This window comes from Peromyscus maniculatus, chromosome X (genome assembly GCF_049852395.1).
Source record: "Peromyscus maniculatus bairdii isolate BWxNUB_F1_BW_parent chromosome X, HU_Pman_BW_mat_3.1, whole genome shotgun sequence".
NCBI classification, from domain to species: domain Eukaryota; kingdom Metazoa; phylum Chordata; class Mammalia; order Rodentia; family Cricetidae; genus Peromyscus; species Peromyscus maniculatus.
The window spans coordinates 47,131,677-47,154,291 of NC_134875.1; the positions used below are offsets into that span (position 1 = coordinate 47,131,677).

At 38.1% G+C, this 22,615-nt stretch overlaps 1 protein-coding gene and 1 pseudogene across 1 annotated transcript in view; both read left to right on the top strand.

Moving 5' to 3' along the window:
* The window catches only part of Trpc5 (transient receptor potential cation channel subfamily C member 5), a 260,467-nt gene that overhangs the window by 74,907 nt on the left and 162,945 nt on the right, over window positions 1-22,615 (top strand). The gene's annotated exons all lie outside the window — the stretch shown is intronic.
* LOC121825985 (U2 spliceosomal RNA) lies at window positions 20,989-21,117 on the top strand (annotated as a pseudogene).

The window sequence follows — 22,615 nt, forward strand, 5'->3', positions numbered from 1 at the left end:
CTAACAACTGCAAAGCCATTAATAGCTTACCCTCTGGAGTTAAACAGATATCTTTTAAAGCCCTGGTTTTCTGCTTCCTGGTTATATAGCTCTTGACAAAATCCTGAACCTACTTTTTCACAAAAGGAATATCAATAGTATCTATCGCCTAAGGTTAAATGAGATGATCATCCCCCACAAAAATCTCTAAATACCGTGCCTGGCTCCTAATAAGTGCTCAGAGAATATTCAATACTAACATTATTGCTTGTTGCTATTGTAGTTACAGAGCTGACTCATTCTAGAAGTCACTTGTCTTTGTTCAATCTAATTTGCTACATTACAGGCTGGATTTGTTTTTTTTTATTTTATAATTTAATTTAATTTTACATATCAGCCACAGATTCCCTTGTTCTCCCCACTCCCACCCCCTCCTGCCCCCCTCACCTTCCCCCCAGCCCACCCCCCATCCCCATCTCCTCCAGAGCAAAGACTCCCCTGAGGATTGAGTTCAACCTGGTAGATTCAGTCCAGGCAGGTCCAGTCCCCTCCTCCCAGGCTGAGCCAAGTGTCCCTGTATAAGCCCCAGGTTGCACAGCCAACTCATGCAATGAGTACAGGACCCGGTCCCACTGCCTGGATGCCTCCCAAACAGATCAAGTTAATCAACTGTCTCACTTATCCAGAGGGCCTGATCCAGTTCCATTGGAGGCTCCTCAGCTATTGGTTCATAGTTCATGTGTTTCCATTCGTTTGGCTATTTGTCCCTGTGCTTTATCCAACCTTGGTCTCAACAATTCTTGCTCATACAAACCCTCCTCTTTCTCACCAATTGGACTCCTGGAGCTCCACCTGGCCGTGGATGTCTGCATCCTGTTCCCTCAGTCATTGGATGAGGTTTCCAGCACGACAGTTAGGGTGTTTGGCCATCCCATCACCAGAGTAGGTCAGTTCAGGCTTTCTCTCGACCATTGACAGTAGTCTATTGTGGAGGTATCTTTGTGGATTTCTTTGGGCCTCTCTAGCACTTTGCTTCTTCCTATTCTCATGTGGTCTTCATTTATCATGGTCTTTTATTCCTTGTTCTCCCTCTCTGTTTTTAATCCAGCTGGGATATCCTGCTCCCCTAAGCTCTCTTTCCCTCAACCCTTGCCCTTCATTACCCCCACTCACGTCCATGTTGTTCATGTAGATCTCATCCATTTCTCTGATAGGCTGGATTTGTATACCACATAGTGGCCTACTGTATCTTTGCACTTTCCTCTCCTGTACATGGTGGGTAACTTTCTCTGCTTGTAGATGGCCATTATTTGTAGGCTGTGTTCAGCTCCCTCTTGTCTTTCTCTGATAGCGTGGGAGAAACCTCATGGGCCGGCAGACGCTGCAGAGGGGGTAACATATTTGCCGAGTTGGTCTTCTGAGGAAAGACACTCTGGGAACCTGTGTTCAGGGTTTGAGCTTTGCTCCTCCCTTGCAAGGTTATCCATTCTCCTGCTGTACCTGCTAGAAGGCTTTGAGGACAACATGGATTTCAGATGAGCATGGTCTAGACATCTATGTGAAATGGCTCTGGGATGCCCTACCTCAGTTGTATCAGATCAACTCTAATCTTACAGCAAAGGCTTATCCTGAACTGCTGAACTCACTCATAGTCAAGGAAGAAAAGGTTCACAGCGTATGAAATAGAACTGCCCCAGAGCTTTAGCTTTCTCCATGAGTCCTTTGCCACACCCTAGTGGCCGTGAAGAGAACTACAGCCAGCAGCAGCACTCCTTGATGGGACTAGAATATTTGTTCTCACCCCCAACTCATGAAAGACTTTAATTACCAAAGTCCTAGTTAGTAGTAAGAGGACGGAAACTCATCGGACCAGGTGTTTAGAAGTGGAGCCCTTTCAGAAATGAAGATTAGGTCAGTTCATCAGGGTGGAAGCCTCTATGATGAATACTGGTAGCCTTGTAAAAGAAGAATAAAAACCAGAACACATATGTGTTCCCTGTGTCTTACCATAAGGACACCCTGAATAATCAAGGGAATCCACCACCAAGAAGTTCAATACCATAGGCGGTCTCTAGACCCTTGGAGCTGAACTAAAGTTCTTATAAAGTGGTCTGCCTCCCACCAAATGGACTCCTGCTCCTTTCTCCCATATACAAATGTGCTTTATCCTCTCAGAAAAGAAGGTCTCCCTCCAGCCTATAATGCAGAATAATCTGCAGAGATCTGAAATGCACTTTTGCTGAGGTACCTTCAAAACTGATTAAAGCTGAGGATATGGGGTTTAGAAGAGGATCCTTAGAATTGGTAATATCAAGTCCCCACACATTTGTTTACATTTTTAATTAAAACAGGATTATATCACTTTCCTCCTCCCAGGTCTTCCCCCTCCAACCTTTCCCATGCACCCCCTCTCAAATTGATCGCCTCTTTTTCTTTGATTATTATTTTTGCACACATAAATATGTGTGTATGCATATGCACAAAGTATAAATATAACCTGTTGAGTCCATTTTTGCTATTTGTGTGTCCATGTTTCCGGAGGGAAAAGCACCAAAAAGTAAGATGAGAATAATAGCTTTGAAGCCAGTATCCTGGTCACCATGTCACCCTCATCTTTAAACACCCCTGTGTTACCTAGCACTGGAAACTGGAAAAATAAAGTTCCTAAGTCACCAGCAACACTCTGGTCATTTTCATGTCTCATTTACCCATGCCCCTTACTCTGACCTCTATGGATCTTTACCTGTCCACAAAGGCGCCCCCTACCTTCACCTCCTAGAAAATTCTCATACTGTTTCCCTAACCTAGAATGGCCCCTCCTCTTTGCTAACAGGGGCTCACATGTGAGCACGCAGCAGCAGAATTCCCTGGAGAACTTGTTAAAGCACAGCACGCTGGCTGTGCTCAGTTCCATCCCAGATTTTCTGACTGAGTACAGCTAAGGTGGACCTGAGATTCAAGTTACTAACAAATCCCCAAGTGCTGGCCGCTGCTCTTGCTACCTCTCTTGCTGCTGGTCAAAACGGCATGTATGGAAAACAAGTTGCCTGGGGGGGACCCCTACAAAGCCTGACCTGTCCCCTTTCAGGACAATGACTTCCCTTACTTCCCACCTCCTTTCCCCAGGTAATGGTGAGCATTCCTACTTTATAGCCCCATATATATAAAGGATAGTGGGTGATGATGATACTATGTTAGTATCATTTATTACATTCATTTTGTAGAAAATTTATCAAATTTCTGAAGAATTTTTAAGAAGCAAACAAATAAATAACCCTACAACCTTTCCACAGAGAGCTCTTTCATGTTCTGCCAGTGATCTCAGCAGTGCCCTTCATGCAACAGTTCAAGGGCTAGGAATGTAGTTCAATAGTAGAACATTCAGCTCATGTGCACAGGCCTCAGGTTCAATTCCCAGGAAGGCATGAAAAATCAAAGAGAGAGTGGGAAGGAGAAAGAGAGGGAGTCCAGTTACAGATCACAGATTGTGCTTAATGGTCACACTTCTATAGTCTTCCATCTGAAACATTACTTTTATTGGGTGATTATATTGGCTGCAGCCTTCATGAAGATCCCAGGCCAGTCACTGTGGAGAACACCTCTTAATTTGGTTTATCTCATCATTCCTTGTCATGAGACTAAAGTTACACAACTGAATGCATAGAATAAGCAGCTGCTCTCCCCTCCTTGAATTTCCAAAAAGCTTCTTCGAAATTGATGGTCAAATTCCAGGAAGAAATGATTCTAGACAGTTGCAGTTCAAGGAAGAAATGATTCTAGCAGGATCTGCTCTTGGTGGGGTTTCCTCATGAAGCACCTGTGATTGAATAGACGTGGCTCATGCCAAGCAGGTGCTGAGTTCTAGCCTGCTTCGTAAGTTAATTTTTTAAATTTAAAGTCATGGGATTCATTGTGACATTTTCATCTATGTCCTTTTATTCTTATTTTATTTTTGTCTTAGCTTTATATTATTTTTGAGATAGGCTCTCTCTGTGTTGTCCAAGCTTGCCTCAAACTAATGACCTTTCTGCCTCAGCTTCCCAAGGACGACTATTGCAGGCGTATACTACCATACCTCTGTAAGTAGAAGATTAAGAGAACAAGTTTGTCTTCAGCAACTTCCATCTCTCTTCACTGTCTTCTGATTCCCATCTTCATATTCCTAAGGACTCCAAACTTTGAAATTCTTTATTACATTTATTTGTTAGGGAGAACAGCATGTGCCAGTGCGTATGTGGAGGTCAGAGGCCAACTTGTAGGAGCTGGTTCTCTCCTTCCATTATGTTGCTCTTCAGAACTGAACTCGGTTCATTAGGTTTAGGGGCAAGTGCCTCTAACTGCTGAGTTATCCTGTCAGCCCTAACGGCCTAAAGGGTGGGTGCTTTTGTGTGTGTGTGTGTGTGTGTGTGAGAGAGAGAGAGAGAGAGAGAGAGAGAGAGAGAGAGAGAGAGAGAGAGAGAGAGAGAGAGAGAGAGAGAGAGAGACTTTCTGCCTTATTCTCTTGAAACAGGGTCTCTCACTGAAACGGAAACGTGGCTGGTTCCAGCAAGCCTCAAACCTCCTCCTGCAGTGTTGGGGTTGCAGGGGCTCATGTTGCCATGCTTGGCTTTTTCATGTGAGCACTTGAATATGAACTAAGGTCCTCATGTTTGCAGCACAAGTGCTCTTATCCACGGCGCCCTATCTCCAGCTCCTCAGTCAGGATTTCCATACTGGTTGTGTTAGTTGTTCAAAATGTTTCACAACAAAGGTTCTTGTACTCTAGCAGACTTTTCTGCTTTTCTGATGTATCCTCCAATCTCTGCCCTTTATTAAGGTGATCTACTGGTAGTATAACATCTAAACGTAGCCCATAATTGTTAAGAGCATGGATTCTAGGATCAAATAAATCTGGTAGATACACCATTGTTCCAGGACATGACAGTAGGAGCACATTAAACTCTAATTCTCCATTCATTCATCTGTTATGTGATGATATTTTATATAATTCATCATAAGTTATAATGCCTAAGAAAGTAACATATATAAAGCACATACCACACAACCAATTCCCATGAAGTGCTAATGTATTTGCCATTACAAATCCATTAAAACTTTCAATATTTGCTGAGAGCTTGTCCAATTACCCCCTGCACTCCTGTTACTCTCCGTAGAACTGGCATTTTCTGTCATTATTTTGGCAAGGTAGTACTATGTAGCTCAGGCTGGCTTAGAACTCACAGTTCTTCTGCCACTTCTATCTTGTGCTGAGATTTCAGGTCTGGGTCACCACCTGTCATCAGGAAGAGTCTCTGAGGGAGCTTTCTTTTTTTCACTATAGAATGATCTTTTCAGATTATGAACTGAGTCGCTATCTTCTTTCACTTGAACTATTTCTCATTGATGCTCTTGCTTCAAAGACAACTCTAAATTCTTTGCTCTCTGTGGTTTTGCTTTCAACCGCTATTGTTTGAGAGTACTGGGAATTTAGGAACTTTTTGGCTGGCATAAATGACAAAGGGGCATTTAGTGGGCCAGGGCCTGCAACCTTGCCTGTGCAAAACAGCACTCTCTACCCTCAAACAGAATTGTCACACTCCAAATCCAGTGCTGTTCCCATTAAGGAACACACTTGTCAGACTATAACCAAATCTCATCACTCCTTTGCCCTCTGCACTCAGCTGCCCTGGCCTTGTCTCTAGCCCTCCACAGCACCTTGGACCTGCTATCCTTTCTTAGACTACAATTCCTTCTGAGAATTCCTTTAAGTCTTATGGGCCACACAAATCTTGGCTTAAGTAGTATTTCCCTGTGGAGGCCTTCATTAATTCCCTAGTTGTGATGATTAATTTTGATCATAAATTTCACAGGCTTTTAGAATCACCATGGAAACAAGTCTCTGGGAGTGTCTGTGACGGATTATCTAAATTGGGTTAATTAATAATTGACCTCGATGACCCACCTAAAATGTGAGTTGCTGTGGGATGTTCTGTATGTCGAATGTGTTGCTCTGATTGGTTAATAAACACTGATTGGCCAGTAGCCAGGCAGGAAGTATAGGCGGGACAAAGAGAAGAGAATTGGGGGAAGTGGAAGGCTGAGAGGGAGAGACTGCCAGCCGCAGCCATGACAAGGGAGATGTAAGGTACCAGAAGGCCACAAGCCATGTGGCAACTTATAGACTAATAGACATTGGTTAATTTAAGATAGAATTAGATAGCAAGAAGCCTGCCACGGCCATACAGTTTGTAAGCAATATAAGTCTCTGTGTGTTTACTTGATTGGGTTTGAACAGCTGCGGGCCTGGCAAGTAAGAGAGATTTGTCCTGACTGTGGGCCAGGCAGGAAAATTCTAGCTACACTAAGTGGTACCATTGTGTAGGCTGAGGTCCTCGGCTGAATAAAAAGGAGAACATAAGCTGAACACTCTGACTCCTGACTATGGATTCAATGTATCCAGCTACTCCACAATGACTTCTTGCCATGGTGCACTGTACCCTTGAAATGTGAGCCAACAAAAACTATTTCTCCATTCAGTTGCTTTTGCTAAGTGTTTTATCAAAGTAACAAGGAAAGTAACTAATATACTCTTATTGCATATACTTTTGTCAGACTGTGTCTTTCCTTCAGTGTATTCATGTCAGTTTATAATTATATATTCATTTCTGTAATTATTTAATTAATGCCAGTTTCACCCATGAGATCACAGCCTCCAAGAAAGCAGGAACCACATCTGTTTTTTCTCACCATTGTGTGTGGAGCACCTAGCCCCACACTGGTCTTTGTTGAAATGAATGCCAGCATGTGCAATGAGAACTGAGTCTCACTAAGTTGCAAAGGAAAGTGAACAACTATAAATTTGATTGGTTTTGGAGGCTCTCCTTGAACTCACTGAGGTGAAATGGGGAATTAGATAGAGTAGAATGATTCTTCCCTTTAATTATTTTGTTTTCATTCAAGCATATTAGCATGCAAGGGTTGGTCACAATACATGTTTCCAATTTCTCCCTGATTCCAAAATGCTACACTGAGACACTGATTGATTGCTTACTCTCAATCTGAATTATAGTAAAACAAATGAATTGTTTAAAGCACATTGTCCCTTCATTATTTTAATGTTTCTCAGGCACATAAGAAAACAACAGTCCAATTTTTGGAAAATTTGAAAAATACACTGTCAAGAGTCTAACAGTCTTGGGACATGGTACTGCACATCATTAAATCTCAGATCTCATGAGTTCTGCATCCAAATTCCAACCAATAGGTTATTTAAGCTCTAAGTGTTATGGAGTTGTGTTGTCTTTCTAATGCCATAGTCTAGGTGACCAGGAAAAATGAGAAATAGAAATAATATGAGATAAGGACAAAGAGAGAGGAGCTGCTGAGACAAGCAGAAACACACTTCCTTGGAGACAATGGTGCCAATGAGGAGAGAATATAGTGCCATATAGCACAGAATATCTCACCCTGCTGGACTCCATCACTCAGACGGTGGGAGGCTGCATCTGTGTGGTGGTATCACCACTGAGATGTCTACTGCAGGACATTTTCCACACCTCTAGAACATAGCTTTAGCTGAATTTAGGAACTGCTGAGCCTCACTGCTTTCTTCTTTCTCCTCCCAGACATCAGTTGCTCCTTGCTCCTCCTCCCATGAGTTTTGCTAAGATTTGAGTACTCGAGTATTTTAGCGGCTCCCAGACTGGAGTTCTAAAGAACTTGTGCTTTGTAAAAACAGAGAACTTTTTCCCACTAAATCTCATTGTGACTCATGTGTTTATAGGGATTTAACACAAATGGGAAAACTAGAGCTTTCCGAGTTTCTAGTCCCTTTCCCTTTCAGACTATAAATTCTTATATCTATGCAAATATCTATGAATTCCACTTTATTTGGAGCTGTAAGTTCACAAACTTAAATAATCCAAAGCGTCAACATGGTTAGCAACAGCTTTCAGATTTTCTAAATTTTGCTACCACTTGTCTACTATGAAGGATTTTTAATGTTAGAACATCCTGTCCTGATTTCGTAATTAGGAAGAGTTATCACTGATTTTTTTCCTGTATCCTTGAAAAGAAGAAAAATAAAAATACAAGAACTAATCATTTTATGGAAAAGATAACCCTTCATGTATATATAAATTAATAATACAGAATCACACCAAAAAGTCTACTTTTCCTTTCACTTGCTTCCATCACTCTCAACATTCCCCTCCCCCCAAAAAAAACCAACATGTTTCTGAGAAGACTATTAGCAATTTGAATCTTTCAGGAAAATGTTACTTAAATAAAAATGATAGAATAGTCTCTTCTGAATGAAGAGTCATAGCCAGAAAGAAATGGCCCTCATTAGGCAGCATCTCAGATTAGCAAGATTTGTTAGTTCCTCTAAGAGTCATGCTACACTGAAAGGCTATCAGCCCTCTGTGTTTTCATCTCCCAAAGGCTTTTGTCAATATTTCCTACTATAGGAGAAAAGACTGAAAGTGTCAGAGGACCAGGAAGTCTGCTTACAGCAGACTGTGTCTCCCAGAGTGATCTACTATGATACTTAAACAATATGGCTGCATAAACAAGACATGAACAATGACAACATGAATGGATATATTAACATGGAATGGGGAAATCTCACAGGGCCCCAGCACTAGACAAAGAACTACAAGCAGGTAAGGGATGCTGAGATACAGAATTAGTCTTTCCCACAGATTAGCCCCCCTAATTGGTTATCCAGTACCAGTGGTTAGCCCTGAACTCAAATATATACAAGCAACACTAAACACATTCAGCAGGGTTGGTGTGTGTGTGTGTGTGTGTGTGTGTGTGTGTGTGTGTGTGTGTGTGTGTGTGCAACAATAGTAATCAATGAAAAAGAGGCCATGAATTTGAGAGGGAACAAAAGGAGATATGAAAGGAGTTAGATGGAAGAGAAAGAGGGTAAAATGATGTAATTATATGTTAATTTAAAAAATTCCCCCTCCAAAACCTTAGGTATCTCATAATTTGTTGCCAAAATGATTATGTGAAAAAAAATTGTTTTCCAACTCTTGAGCAATCAAAGCCAAATATAGCAATCTTGGAATGGCATTATGTTAAAACAATTGTTGTTTCTTAGAGTCAGAAGATACTAATGAGGAACGGTATGTTTTTTATGCTGAAGATCAAACACAGCATACAAGCATGTACACTATCACTGAGCTATATCCAAAGCCCCCTGGGGTTTTTGTTTGCTTTTCAACTAATATTTAGGTTACCATACTAAGTAATGTGTTTGACTATAGCATTTTCATATTTTAATACCTATGTGTCATTGTATTTTATTATTTTCACCTTCTACATTGTCCCTCATTCCCCTAGCAGCCCAATGACTATTTCTCTTCCTTTCTTTCATCTGCTTTCATGGCACATATACACTATTACTCTTGTTTTATGTCCCTCTGTAAGATCTCTTCCTTCCCTTTTATTATCCCCTTTTTAATCTTTAAAAGTTATTTTGTTTTATGTATATAGGTATTTTGCCTGCATGTTAGTCTGTGCTTGGGACCTTTTGAGTCCAGAAAAGGGCATGAGATCCTTGGAACTTGAGTAACAGACCATGTGAGTTCTAGGAATTAAACCTAGATTCTCCAGAAGAGTTGCCAGTGCTTTTAATCATTAAGTCATCTTTCTAGTTTGATTTTTAAAAATATTTTAACATAGGAAATATCATGTAGCTTTGCACACAAAATGCACCCTATCCTGGCCAGACCTTTCAGTTTTCTTCCCATAAATACACTGAAAATGTGAGGTTGCTCTCCCCTAATCCTGTAGCCTATTTACTGTGCTCAGGATTGAACCTGCAACCTCAAGCTATGGAACCTCTATATACTGAGCTACATCTCCAGCTGTAGTCTGTTTTATTACATAGCAAATTACAAAAAAAAATGTTTCTATAGATGTCAACTATTCATATTCATATATTATGTCTACATACTGTTATATAATAATTCCTTGTATAGTTTCATAACACACACACAAGTATACATAAATACACATATACAAATAAATAAAAATTTAAGCCTGGGTTCTGTATATGAGAGAAACAATGTAGCATTTGCTTTTCTGACTTTGACTTATTTCACTTAACATAATAATTTCAAATTCCATCCATTTTTGCACAAATGCATGATTTAATTTTTGTTTAAAACTAAATAAAATTCCATTGTGTATATTAACATATTATCTTCATATGTTGCTGGACATCTAGGCCATTTCTATTTCCTGGTTGTTGTAAATAATATATCAATAAACATGGATGTGTATGTTTCTCTGTAGTATATTGACTTGGAATCTTCCATAAGTGTGTCCAAGGGTGGTCCTATGGCAGTTCTATTTTTAGTTTTTGTTTTGATTTGTTTCATTTTAGTAACATCCAAACTGATTTCCAAAGTTCAGCTCTTGGTTTTCTGAGACAGAGTCTTTATTGTGTAGATTCGGTAGCTCTTGAACTTGAGATCCTACTGCCTCAGTCTCCCAAGTACTAGGAAATTATAGGCATGCAATACCATGATCAACTAGGAATACTAAAAATACAAGCTGATTCTAATCCAGGGATCATGATGATGAGATTATAATAAGCAAAGAGAAAAGCAACAGAAAAATGAGATCAGAAAGATTGCTAAGAGCAGATTTTTTAAAAATCCCCATTCCTGTAAGTGGAATCATGGAAAGTCTTTGAACAGATAAAGAGCATGACATAACTTATGCCCTTTCAAGGTCACTTTGGGTGTTGTCTGTAGATAAGATGGAGAAGCTTTGCAGGTTGCAAGGGATAAAGAACATACACAGCCAGGAAAGGTAGGAGGTTATCTTGATATCTCCAACGAAGGGAGATGGACACTATAGACCAGATGATAGCAGAAAAGGCAATAAAAACTGCTCAGGTTCTAGGGACATTTTGAAATATCCTGAATGTCTTTTATATAACAGGCACTGATCTGTGTGTTTAGATACAGCACTGAACAAAATAAACAGCAATCTCTTCATAGAGCTTGCTTCTATTAAATAATAACATCTATCAGTTTTTGACTGCTTCCTGTGTTCCAAGTGCTTTGCTTTCTTAACTCACTTGGTCTGCACCACAACCCAACCATCTAAGTATATACGGTTATTATCTTCACTTCAAAATGACGAAATTGGGACTGGTGAGGTGGCTTAATGGTGAAGACCTCTGGACTGACCTTCCAGAGGTCCTGGGTTCAATTCTTAGCACCAAAATGGTGGCTCACAACTGTCTGCAACTCCAGTTCCAACACCCTCTTCTGGTCTCTGTGAGTACCAGGCATGCAAGTGGTATGAACATACATACATACATGTAGGGGAAACACCCATACACATAAAATAAAAAGGAATAAATAACTTTTTTAAAGATGATGAAATTAAGGTAGTACAGAGGACAATTTGTTCCTTGACCACTTACAACTTGATAAATAGAAACCCAAGAAATTCAACTTGAATGTCCAAGAACAAGGCTCTCTGCCCCATGACTGCCTTTTTGCCACACCATTATTTCTACAGCAGAGCACCTCTCTGGGTTCTTTTTCCAGTTTTGTTCTACATATTTCTTTTTGCTGTATGATAGAAATTTTCATAGAAGAATCTCTTAGTGTTCAAAGCTCCCAGAGTTGGCTGTCGGTGTGTCAGGTTTTCAAAAGGCCTAGTATGCTTCCTCCTTTTTGATATGCACTTAATAACCACCTTTTTGGATACAAAGCTAACTGGAGCATGGTAATATCACACACACACACACACACACACACACACACAATGCAGGACAGTTTAGAAAGTACTTACTGGGCCAAATCTGTAACAAGCCTACCAATTTATGTTCACAATCAAGTACTATTCAACTACACATATGGTTGTTCCTCAGTATCTAAGGAAGATATGTTCCAGGACCCAGAAACCAAACACCAATGACACTCAAGACTTGTCATTAAAATTCATATAACATTATAATAATATTTGTATGAAGCACATGCATATCTTCCTAAATGCCTTCAATCATTTCTACATTACTTATAATCCCCAATAAAATAAGTGCCTTATTAACAGTTGTTATACCGCATGACTTAGAGCAATGGTTCTCAACTTTCCTAATGCTGTGACCCTTTAATACAGTTTCTAATGTTGTGGTGACCCACAATCATAAAATTATTTCATGGCTACTTCATAACGGTAACTTTGTTACCATTATGAATCATAATATAGGTATCTGATATGCAGAATATCTGATATGTAACCCCTGTTAAAGGGTCAATTGACCCCCCAGTTTGTCTTAATGAACAAATGCAATTAAAAATGTTATTTTCAAATTCTCTCTGAAACAGCTTTATAAAGTATATAAATATATATTTATATAAACCTATAAATAACGAACATTGCATATTTTAAGTGTGACTTGATAAGTTATGACATGTATGCATCTATGAATTCATCATCATGATCAAGACAAAGGTGAATGAAAATATTGATCACTGACGAAAGTTCCTAGCTCAAAGTTGAATATTTTTGGTTTACATTTTTTTTGGATTTAAAACACAAGGTCTCATTGTATAGTCCTGGCTGGCCTGTTATTCACCATACAGACAAGACTACTGTTTACAGACCAGACTGGGAAGCTGTGAATTTTGTGCCTCTACCTCCAAAGTGCTGGAATTCCAGGTGTGCACTCCTCCACCCAGAACAAAGTATTTTCTTAGTGTACAAAGCAATAACTTACAAGAGTCTCAACTAATCATACCAACTGTATCCTTAATACACTTATTCATTTGATTAATGTCACAGTTTGCCAATCTGTAGTTGAGATTTTCAATGCTAAACTTCAATTCAGGTTGATATCCAAGCTAAGTACAGTAACCAGAATGATAGTACATTCTGAATTAGAAAATCAGTCCAAGGAGTCAGCGAGGCTGATTGATTTCTTCTTTTTAGAAATAAAATATGTGGATTATCTATCAGATAAAATGAAACTTTAGTGATCCTTTTGGGCTCTTATATATGAGGAAAAATGGGCTTGGTGTTTATAAGCTTTTGAGAAATCTTTACATTACCTAGCAAAGACATTTTCAGTCTATGACAAAGATGGCAAAGCCAGGCAGCAGCTAAACTCATTTAAAAGAAAAAGACAGAGAGAGGGGAAAAGAGAGAAAAAAAACTACACACCTGTTTACTTGATGAATGTACCTAGTAGTGATAGATTACCACCAAGTTCTTAGAAAATTATGCACAGGGGCCCTAAAGGGTTTTTCTTTATCAAATTGATTTATCAATCACCTTTGCTCAAGTACAGCCTGCACCTCCCATATCACTATAACATTTTCACTTTAAATGGAGAGGAAAAGTGAGGTTGAAGAAGGATTGCATGAACATCTGGACCGCGGCAAACCACTGCCCTGGGCCACTTTTACCCACCCGTTTGATTTACAATTTTGTTCATGAAATCTGATGGTGGGTAAAGAAGATTAATATCGTTTAAGGCACTATAGCATTAAGATGAAAAGAGCAAGTTCCGTGTACTAACATGGATAGTGAAGCATTCTTAAGAAGGTGCTGGATACATGGCCATAGAAGAAGGGGAGGCATTGCAAATGCCATGTAGCCACCAGGGATAGCAATACAAATGAGAGTAGCAACTGCAATGTGTATTGAGGGGAAAGAAGCATTTCCAGCATTAGACGTCTCTGAGGGCACTATATTACTGACCTAAAAGAGATAGGCATCCCTCCCACCAAAACAAAAATAAAGAAAGAAGAAAAAAGGAAAGAGACAGACAACTGGTGAGAGTGAGGCAATAGTTCCAATTACTCTTCTGTCTTTATACCGTATTTAATGCCAGTCAAATTTCTGGGTCTTTTAATTTCAGACACATCCTTGTCTATCCATCAGAGTTAAAGCAATCCTGCTTACAGCAGCCTTTGTGGACAACGGAAGTGGCACAAAAGAAAAATTAACCGGTGGAAAGAAAATCTGCAGATAAAATACTCCCCCTTTCTTCTCCTGTGAAAGTAGAGAAATGTTCCATAGTACGAAATGACTAGGACAATTTCCAACCTCTATGTGGTAGGCTATCTGATAGCCAAGTACTCCCAATCCCCAATTTCTCCACTGAAGGCAGGCTATAATTCATGCAGAAGTCTAGGAAACAAAAAATCATTTAAAAGAACTAAAACAAACAACATTTATTTATTTCCCATTGATTAGGTAGAAATTGGACCCTGAATTTTCCAATGCAAATATGTGGAAAGACACTGGTGAAGCTGGGTACAGAAAATCTCTAAATTCTGACGAGTCTTCAATGGTAGGAAAGACCTATTCACTCCCAGTGGGAACAGCCTGTCTATCCCTGTTTCAAGAGAATCTTTCATGTCCTAAAAAAAAAAAAAAAAAAAAAAAAAAAAAAAAAAAAAAAAAAACTATTATATAATGGACTCTCTTGTGGCATCTGTTATATGGGAGGACAGTGCTAAATTGCCTCAATATCCACCCCCCAAAAAAACCCTCATGTTTCTCAACTAATAACTAGAGTCAGTATCCATGGAACATGTATGGCAATGCACACTAAAGGTATAGGACGGAGATGGAAGACTGGAGAAATCCATTTATATCAGCTTGCTATGAGAGATACTACATTTAATGTCATACCTTGTAGAGCTTGAAAAGATTTGAAGCCGGGCGGTGGTGGCGCACGCCTTTAATCCCAGCACTCGGGAGGCAGAGGCAGGCGGATCTTTGTGAGTTCGAGGCCAGCCTGGGCTACCAAGTGAGTTCCAGGAAAGGCGCAAAGCTACACAGAGAAACCCTGTCTCGAAAAACCAAAAAAAAAAAAAAAAAAAAAAAGAAAAGATTTGAAAAGTTGGTTGGTGAGGTAAAACAAGGACCAAAAGTTTCCTAGTGAATAAATTAGAAGTGTTAGACCTACCTTACTTTCATGAAGAGAAAGAGATTCACAAGCATAGTCAGAAGAGAATTTTTGAGTGGATTTATCATTTAAGATCACCTCAGCAATTCTTGAAAAGTCCAGAAAACATGGTTCTCCATAGCTGTGAAAAAGAATTTGTAGGTATATCATCAGTGTCACTGACAAGTTCTATGATGGCTTTTGTCTGTTGGACAGACCTTAAGCTAGGAACTGTAGTCCCAGACTTTCAAACTGTAAGTGTGATTAACATAATTGGGTGCCAGAGAGAAGTGTAATGCTCAACCACCACCAAAACGTAAGTGCAGTTAATATAAAGGACAACAGAACCAATGCAGCAATCAATATGGTGGTATGCAAATCAGCTGATTATGGAAATCCTGAAGAGTGAAATACACAGGAAGCCTAATCAATAGTTTGATTTGCGAAACTGAAAAAGTCCCATGTCAAATGAGCAATAAGGTCTAACCAGAATCATAAAGCAGAGATGGTGAACTCCTTTACTTCCATCATTTTACAGACCCAGGACACTTTGAATCTTCATTATCAAGAGGCCAGGTCTTGATAAAGGATCTCAGTCCACTAGCAAATTCTATACTCTTCATCTTTCTCCCAACCTTCCCAAAAGAATCCGTAGCTTTCTGTCAGTAGAACTATGCACTGTTCCAAAGTGATAGATGATATGGCTCACTGTTCAGAGTGGTAGCTTATGGAGGTCAAGTGACCAATGGTGTTTTAGCTCTGGACTGTTTCACAGTGGACACGATGTTTTACCCAAACCCTTCTGGTGGCTTTTCCCAAAATTCAGACTACACAATTGAAATACATACACTCAGCAGTTGGAAGAATCACCATATTCCTTCCTTGACCTGTACATTAACATATGAAAGTTCAAACACATGCCACTAGAACCATCTGTTTCTCAATAAACAATGAAACAAAAGCCACATCCTATTCCTAGAACGACTGCAAAGATTAATACTAATCAGGTCTAAGAATCATAAGAGCAGAGTCGGCGAACAGACCCAGAACACCTTGGATGAAGAAGAGGCTAGATAAAGGATCTCAGTTCATTAGCAAATTCTATACTGTTCATCTTTCTTGATTAACAAGTATAGAGTTTGGCTAACAAGGAATCGAAAGATAGTGATTCTTACCAAATCACCATTCAAACCATTCTCTTTGCATATGTAGATGGTAGTTGGTCATGGAGAATAATAGTGGATTATTGTAAATTGAACCAGATATTGACTCCAATTCCAGCTGCTGTATTAGATGTAGTTTCATTACACAAACAAATTAACATACCCCCTCTTAGTTACTTTCTCTGATGCAGTTGACAAAGGCAACTTGAGGGATAAGAGGTTAATTCTGGCTCCCAGTTCACGGCATAGTCCACCACAGTGAGAAGATCAAAGAGGCAGGAGCTTAAAGCAGCTGGTCACATGACATCCTCAACCAGGAAGCAGAGAATGATTAATATGCATTGCTGCTCAGCTTTCTTTCTCCATTTATACAGTCAAAATCCAAGCCAGTGATCTACTACTCACAGTGAGCAAGTCTGGTCACATTAAATGTAATTGAGATAATTCCCCCATAGGCACACATAGATACCCTTCTCCCAGGCAATTCCAGATTCTCTCAAGTTGAGACAGGAACTATCACATCATTGTCACTGGGATGCAACTACTGATTTGCAAGTGGATATTCTCCATCTATGTGGATAAAAAATCACCAGAGCTCTTTTCATCCTTTTGGTTCTGTTTCTCTGGACAAACATTGAGTGATACATAACTTTATTACACATTTCTTGATACACTTGGTAAACAATAAATGTATAAGACTGTTTATTTTGAATTTTGTGTATAGCTTTGAAAGTTTCACTTGCGTTAATAAGAAAACTACATGTAGGAATTTTGTTCATCTATCAGTAACATAAATGCATTCTTTGATTAATTCAGAATTTTTCATTTTGAGTATTTTCTTAATTTTTACAGAAATTCAATGTTTCATATGTGAAATATACACCTTTAAAGAATAAAGTTAATAGGTTTTTAAAAAATATTTTTGTCTAGCATGTGCATCTGTTGTGAATTTCTTCCTAATAACAACCCTGAAATTTTAATACACTGATCAGCTCAAAACAATTTCTCTTTGATTTCACCTTTTAAATATAAATTTTCTTAGAGGAGTGTTAGGTTTCAAGTATTTGGGTTTACTAAATCATATTTCTGCTATAAATTTCTATTTTAATTTATTTCTGATAAGAAAACATACCTTGCTTGGTTTGAACCTTTTGAGTTGTTCTGATAATATTTTGTACCTTAGAATGAATTTGTAAATGTTCCATTGGGAACTTGGGAAAATGTGTGCTGTGCTGTGATTGAATGGAATAGTCTGTAAATGTTAATTAGGTCAAGTTGACTGGTGGTGGTGTTTGAAGTTGTTGTAACTTCTGGATGCATTAGATGCTTTATCATCATGAAATGACCTTCTTTATCACTGATTATGTCCCATGTCCTTTACTTTACTTTACTTTACTTTACTTTGTATGATATTAATATACTCACTCTATTTTCCTTTTCCTAATCTTAAAATGGCATTATTTCAACCATCCCTCTATTTTTATCCAATTGTGTCTTTATATTTTAAAGTAACTTTACTATAAACAGAATAAAGTTGAGTCTTCTTTTTGCATCTCATTCGAAAACGACTGTCAGTCATGTGGCTACTAATATAGTTGGGTTTGTATTTGTCCTCTTGATATGTCTTCTATTCATCTTATCTATTGTTTGTTGTCTTTTCCATTTATTTGCTTCCATTAAATGGAATAAAATATTTTCTATAATTTCAATATCTCTCTTTTGTTTCTTTATTATCTCTATTACGTTATTTTCTGTTTAATTTATGGCTTATTGTGCATGTTTAAACTCATGACATTTTACCTTAAATTGAAACTGTACCCTTTCATGTGTTGCATAGGAAATAAAAATACAATGCTTGCATTTTTCATATTCCAAGCTTTGTTATATTAATGACAACCATTTTGTGTTTATATGCCTCAAGTCTTTGCTTAAATAGCCCATTACATTTAAAGAGATTGAGCTGGGCGGTGGTGGCGCACGCCTTTAATCCCAGCACTCGGGAGGCAGAGGCAGGCGGATCTCTGTGAGTTCGAGGCCAGCCTGGGCTACCAGTGAGTTCCAGGAAAGGCGCAAAGCTACACAGAGAAACCCTGTCTCGAAAAACCAAAAAAAAAAACCAAAAAAAAAATACATTTAAAGAGATTGAAATAGAAAACTACATTTCTTTCTATATAGTGTATCTGCTAACTTTACCTGTTGCTGTGAGAAAACCTAACAAAAGCAATTTAAGGAGAAATGATTTATTTTGACTCACATTTCGAGGATACAGTCCATCATGGCAGGGAAATCATGGAAGCAGGAGCTAATTGCAGCTGATCACATCACATCCAGTCAGGAGCCAGGGTGATGATTGCTAGTGCTCACCTTTCATTCTCTTTTGTATTCATCCATATTTATGGTTGGTCATCCCAAGTCAGTTATTAACCTAATTGCTCACAGATGTGCTAAGGACCTTGTCTCTTCAATAGTCGTGGATCCTGTCAAGTTGACAGTCAATATTAGGTGTCTGATATACCAGTGTAGTTTTCAATTTTAGTCTTCATCATTTCCTTTTACAGTTCGATATTTTTATATTATCTTTCTTTTACTGAATTATTTATCCTACTGTGGGTCTGCTGTTTGTGACATCTTACAGATTTTTTCAGTCCAAAGAACTTATTTATTTCATCTTCATTTCTGAAAGATATTTTTGAATATAGAATTCTAGCTTACCTAATTGTCTTTCATTGGTGTAAAGATGTTGCCTTACTTCCTTCTGGTTACATAACTTCTGAGAACTCTTCAGTCCAATTATCCTTGTAGCTGAGAACTTAAGTTTTCTGTTTCTCTGACTGCTGTAAAATTTATGTTTATCAATAATGAATAATTTGATTCTGATGTGTCTTTACATCATGATTCCCTTCCTGTTCCTTATATTTCAGGTTCATGATCTAATATATATATATATATATATATATATATATACATATATATATATATATATGTTTATTTCATAAAATTGGTATGTACTCTAGCCACTACATTTCAAAGACTTTCTTTGCCAGCCCTATTTTTCCTTTTGCTATGGAGATTTCAGTCTCTTTCAAAGATGTCCTTCAATTTGCTGATACTTCTTTGTCATTTGTTTCTGTGTATCATTTTAAATAGTGATTGCTATGTATTTATGTGTTCTTTGTTGTGTAATTGCCATTGGTCTTCTGTAGTGCAATCAAATCAGATATTGTACTTTTCATCTCTAAATGTTTAACTTGTATCATTTATACCTTCAATGTGTCTGTTTAATTGTGTCTTATAGCTGTATACTGGTATATGATTCATATATGGCACACACACAATTGCCCAGTTAAAGAATGCATGTCAGTGTCTTTTAGTATACTCATAGGTCTGTGAAACAATTAGAATCCAAGCAAGTACAAATGGACAAAAACATGGAAAAGTGTTATACAACTTTAGGCATCAGAAAAATGTAAATTGAAACTACTTTGAGATTCCATGGCATCCCAGTCAGAATGGCCACCTTCAAAAAAATGAGTAAATGCTAGTGAGGATGCGTGGGAAGGAAGAACCTCTAGACACTGCTGTAGGAATGCAAATTAATGTAACCACTGTGGAAATCAGTATAGATGTTTCTAAAAAAATAAAAATAAATTAAAAAAAATAAAACTACAATCTAATATGATCTTGCTGCACTATCCCTGTGTATATATCCAAAGGAACCAAAGTCAGCATGCATTAAAGATCCTACATGCCATGTTTATTGTGACAGTATTCATAACAGCCAAGTTACAGAATCACCTTAAGCCCCCAGCAAGAAATGAATGCATAAAGAAAATGTGGCATCAATACACAGTGGAGTATGATTTAGACATAAAGATGAATGAAATCACATTGCTTGCAGAGAAATGTTTGGAACTAGAAATCATATTAGTGAAATAAACCAGCTGCACAAAAACAAATACTGTTGTCTCTTACATGCCGAATAGAGATTTTAACAAAGAAATGTGAGAAACAGAAGGGGATTAATTTGGGAACAGAAGGAGGGAAGAAAGGGGACAAGAGAGAACAATGGCTATCATGTGTACAGACACAGTGTGATGAGTGTGTGAAAATGTCACAATGAAATCCTGTATAATTATTATATATCTGTGCAAAAATCACTACAGCAAATTTTAGAGCGTTTTCTTCTACTCAACAACCACTTACTATTGCTATTGCTTGTTCATCTTTCTCTAGCACAGTGTTTCTCAACATTCCAAATGCTGCAACCCTTTAATACAACCCTTATGTTGTGCTGATCCCCAACCATAAAACTATTTCCATTGCTACCTCATAACTGTAATTTTGCTACTGTTATGAATCATAATGAAAATATCTGATAAGCAGGATATCAAATATGTCACCCCTGTGAAAGAGTTGTTCAACACACACACACACACACACACACACACACACACACACACACACACACACACACAAAGGGGCAGGACCCAGGTTGAGAACCACTGGTAGTAATATATTTTTTATCTCTAAACATTTGCCTATTCTAAACATCACATAAAATGAGATCAGACATTGTTGGGTATTTATAATTGACTTTTTTTACTTAGCACATTGTTTTCAAGATTTATCCATGTTGCTATACATATATCCTTGTACCATAGTTTCTTTTGTGGCCAAGTAATATTTCATGCTATAGATGAACCAAATTTTGTCTTCTCATCAGTTAGTGATCATTCAGGTTGTTTTTTGACTTTTAGTTATAAAAATGTCATGCACATTTATGTGCTAGTTCTTGTGCAGGAATATGTTTTCACCTCTCTTGAGTGTGTGCCTAAGAGTGGAATTGCTGTATCAAATGACAACTCTGTTGGAGATCTAGTAGACTGATTTCCAAGGTGGATAATCCATTTTTCACTGTCAAAAGTAGTGTATGATATCGCTTCTCGGCCTTTTGGCTAAGATCAAGTGTAGTGTATGATGATTCTAATATCTTCATATCCTCAGCAATACCTGCTATTTTCTTTTTTATTATAGCCATTATAGTACATATGAAGGAGAAATAAAAATTTTAAGTCCTTTTCCCATTTAAAAGTATTTTCTATTCTTTGACAGTTTTGCGCATGTATGTGGGTGGATTTTGGTCCCTTTCACTCCCTAATACCCTGTTTTATCACCCTTCTTTCTCTCCTAAGTACTTCCTTCTTCCCAAAATGTTCCCCTTCCTGCTTTCATGTTTTTTTTCTCTACATGTATAACCCACCGAGATTATTTAGGATTGCCTGTATGAGCACAGATGTGAGATTATTTGGAGCATGAGCAACTTATTAGTTGACATGAATAAATGTCACCAATAAAAACACCAATGAATAAAGTGACACTTTTACTCCAGGCACAATTGACTATTAATAGTCTCTCAGTGAGGGTTGGGGCCTCATGACCCCTTCCGTCTTCAATGATGAAATATTGACATACCCAACCTGCAGGTCTTGTGCAGGTAACCACAGCAGTGGCTCACTGTCCTTATCCTTGTGGTGGTTTGAAAGAAAATGGCCTCCAAAGGGAGTGACATTATTAGGTGTGGCTTTGTTGGAGTAGGTATAGTCTTGTTGGAGGAAATATGTCACGGTATAGGTGGGCTTTGAGGTCTCACATATGCTCAAGATACCACCCAGTGTTGGAGACCACTTCCTGTAGCCTGCAAGATATAGGAGTCTCAGCTACTTCTTCAGCACCATGTCTGCCTGCACACTGCCATATCCCACCAGGATGATAATGGTCTGAACCTCTAAAACTGTAAGCCACCATCTCAATTAAATGTTTTCCTGTATAAGATTTGTCATGGTCATAATGTCTCTTCACATCAATAGAAACCCTAACTAAGATAATCCTCATTTTTACTTTGGAATATTCATTTTATTAATATTAAATTTTAAGAGATCTTTGAATATCTTTGATAAGTTCATGAGAAGCTATGTATCTTTTCTTTAAATATTTTTCATACAATATATTTTGATCTTTTTAAGTTTCTCCCTGAGTGTAAATTATCTTGCTGTTTTCTTGACATTGTCTTTCACATAGCACAAGATTTTAAGGTCAATGAAATTCAGTGTATCAGTGCATCCCTTTATGGATCAAGCCTTCAGTGTTATAGCTATAAAACTACCAGCATATCTATGTTCATCTAGATTTTCTTTTACCTTTAGAATATATGAAATTTTTTATTTTGGTCTATGGTCACCCTGAACTAGTGTTTATACATGGTATGAGGTCTGTCTAGATAAATTTTTGAAAGTAGATCTCCAGTTGTTCCAGCACTGTTTGATGGAAAGATAACCACTTCTCTACTGTGTTGCCTTTGTTCCTTTGTCAAAGACAAATAGTTGGTGTTTCCGAAGCTCTACTCCTTGGCTCTCTCATCTATTCTATTGATCTGTTTGTCTATTCTACTGGCAACCCCATACTGTCTCGATCACTGTAGCTTTAAGTATAATCTTTTCAAGTTGGATAGTGTCAGTCCTCTCAATTCATTCTTCCCCTTCAATTCTGAGTTGGCTATTCTAGG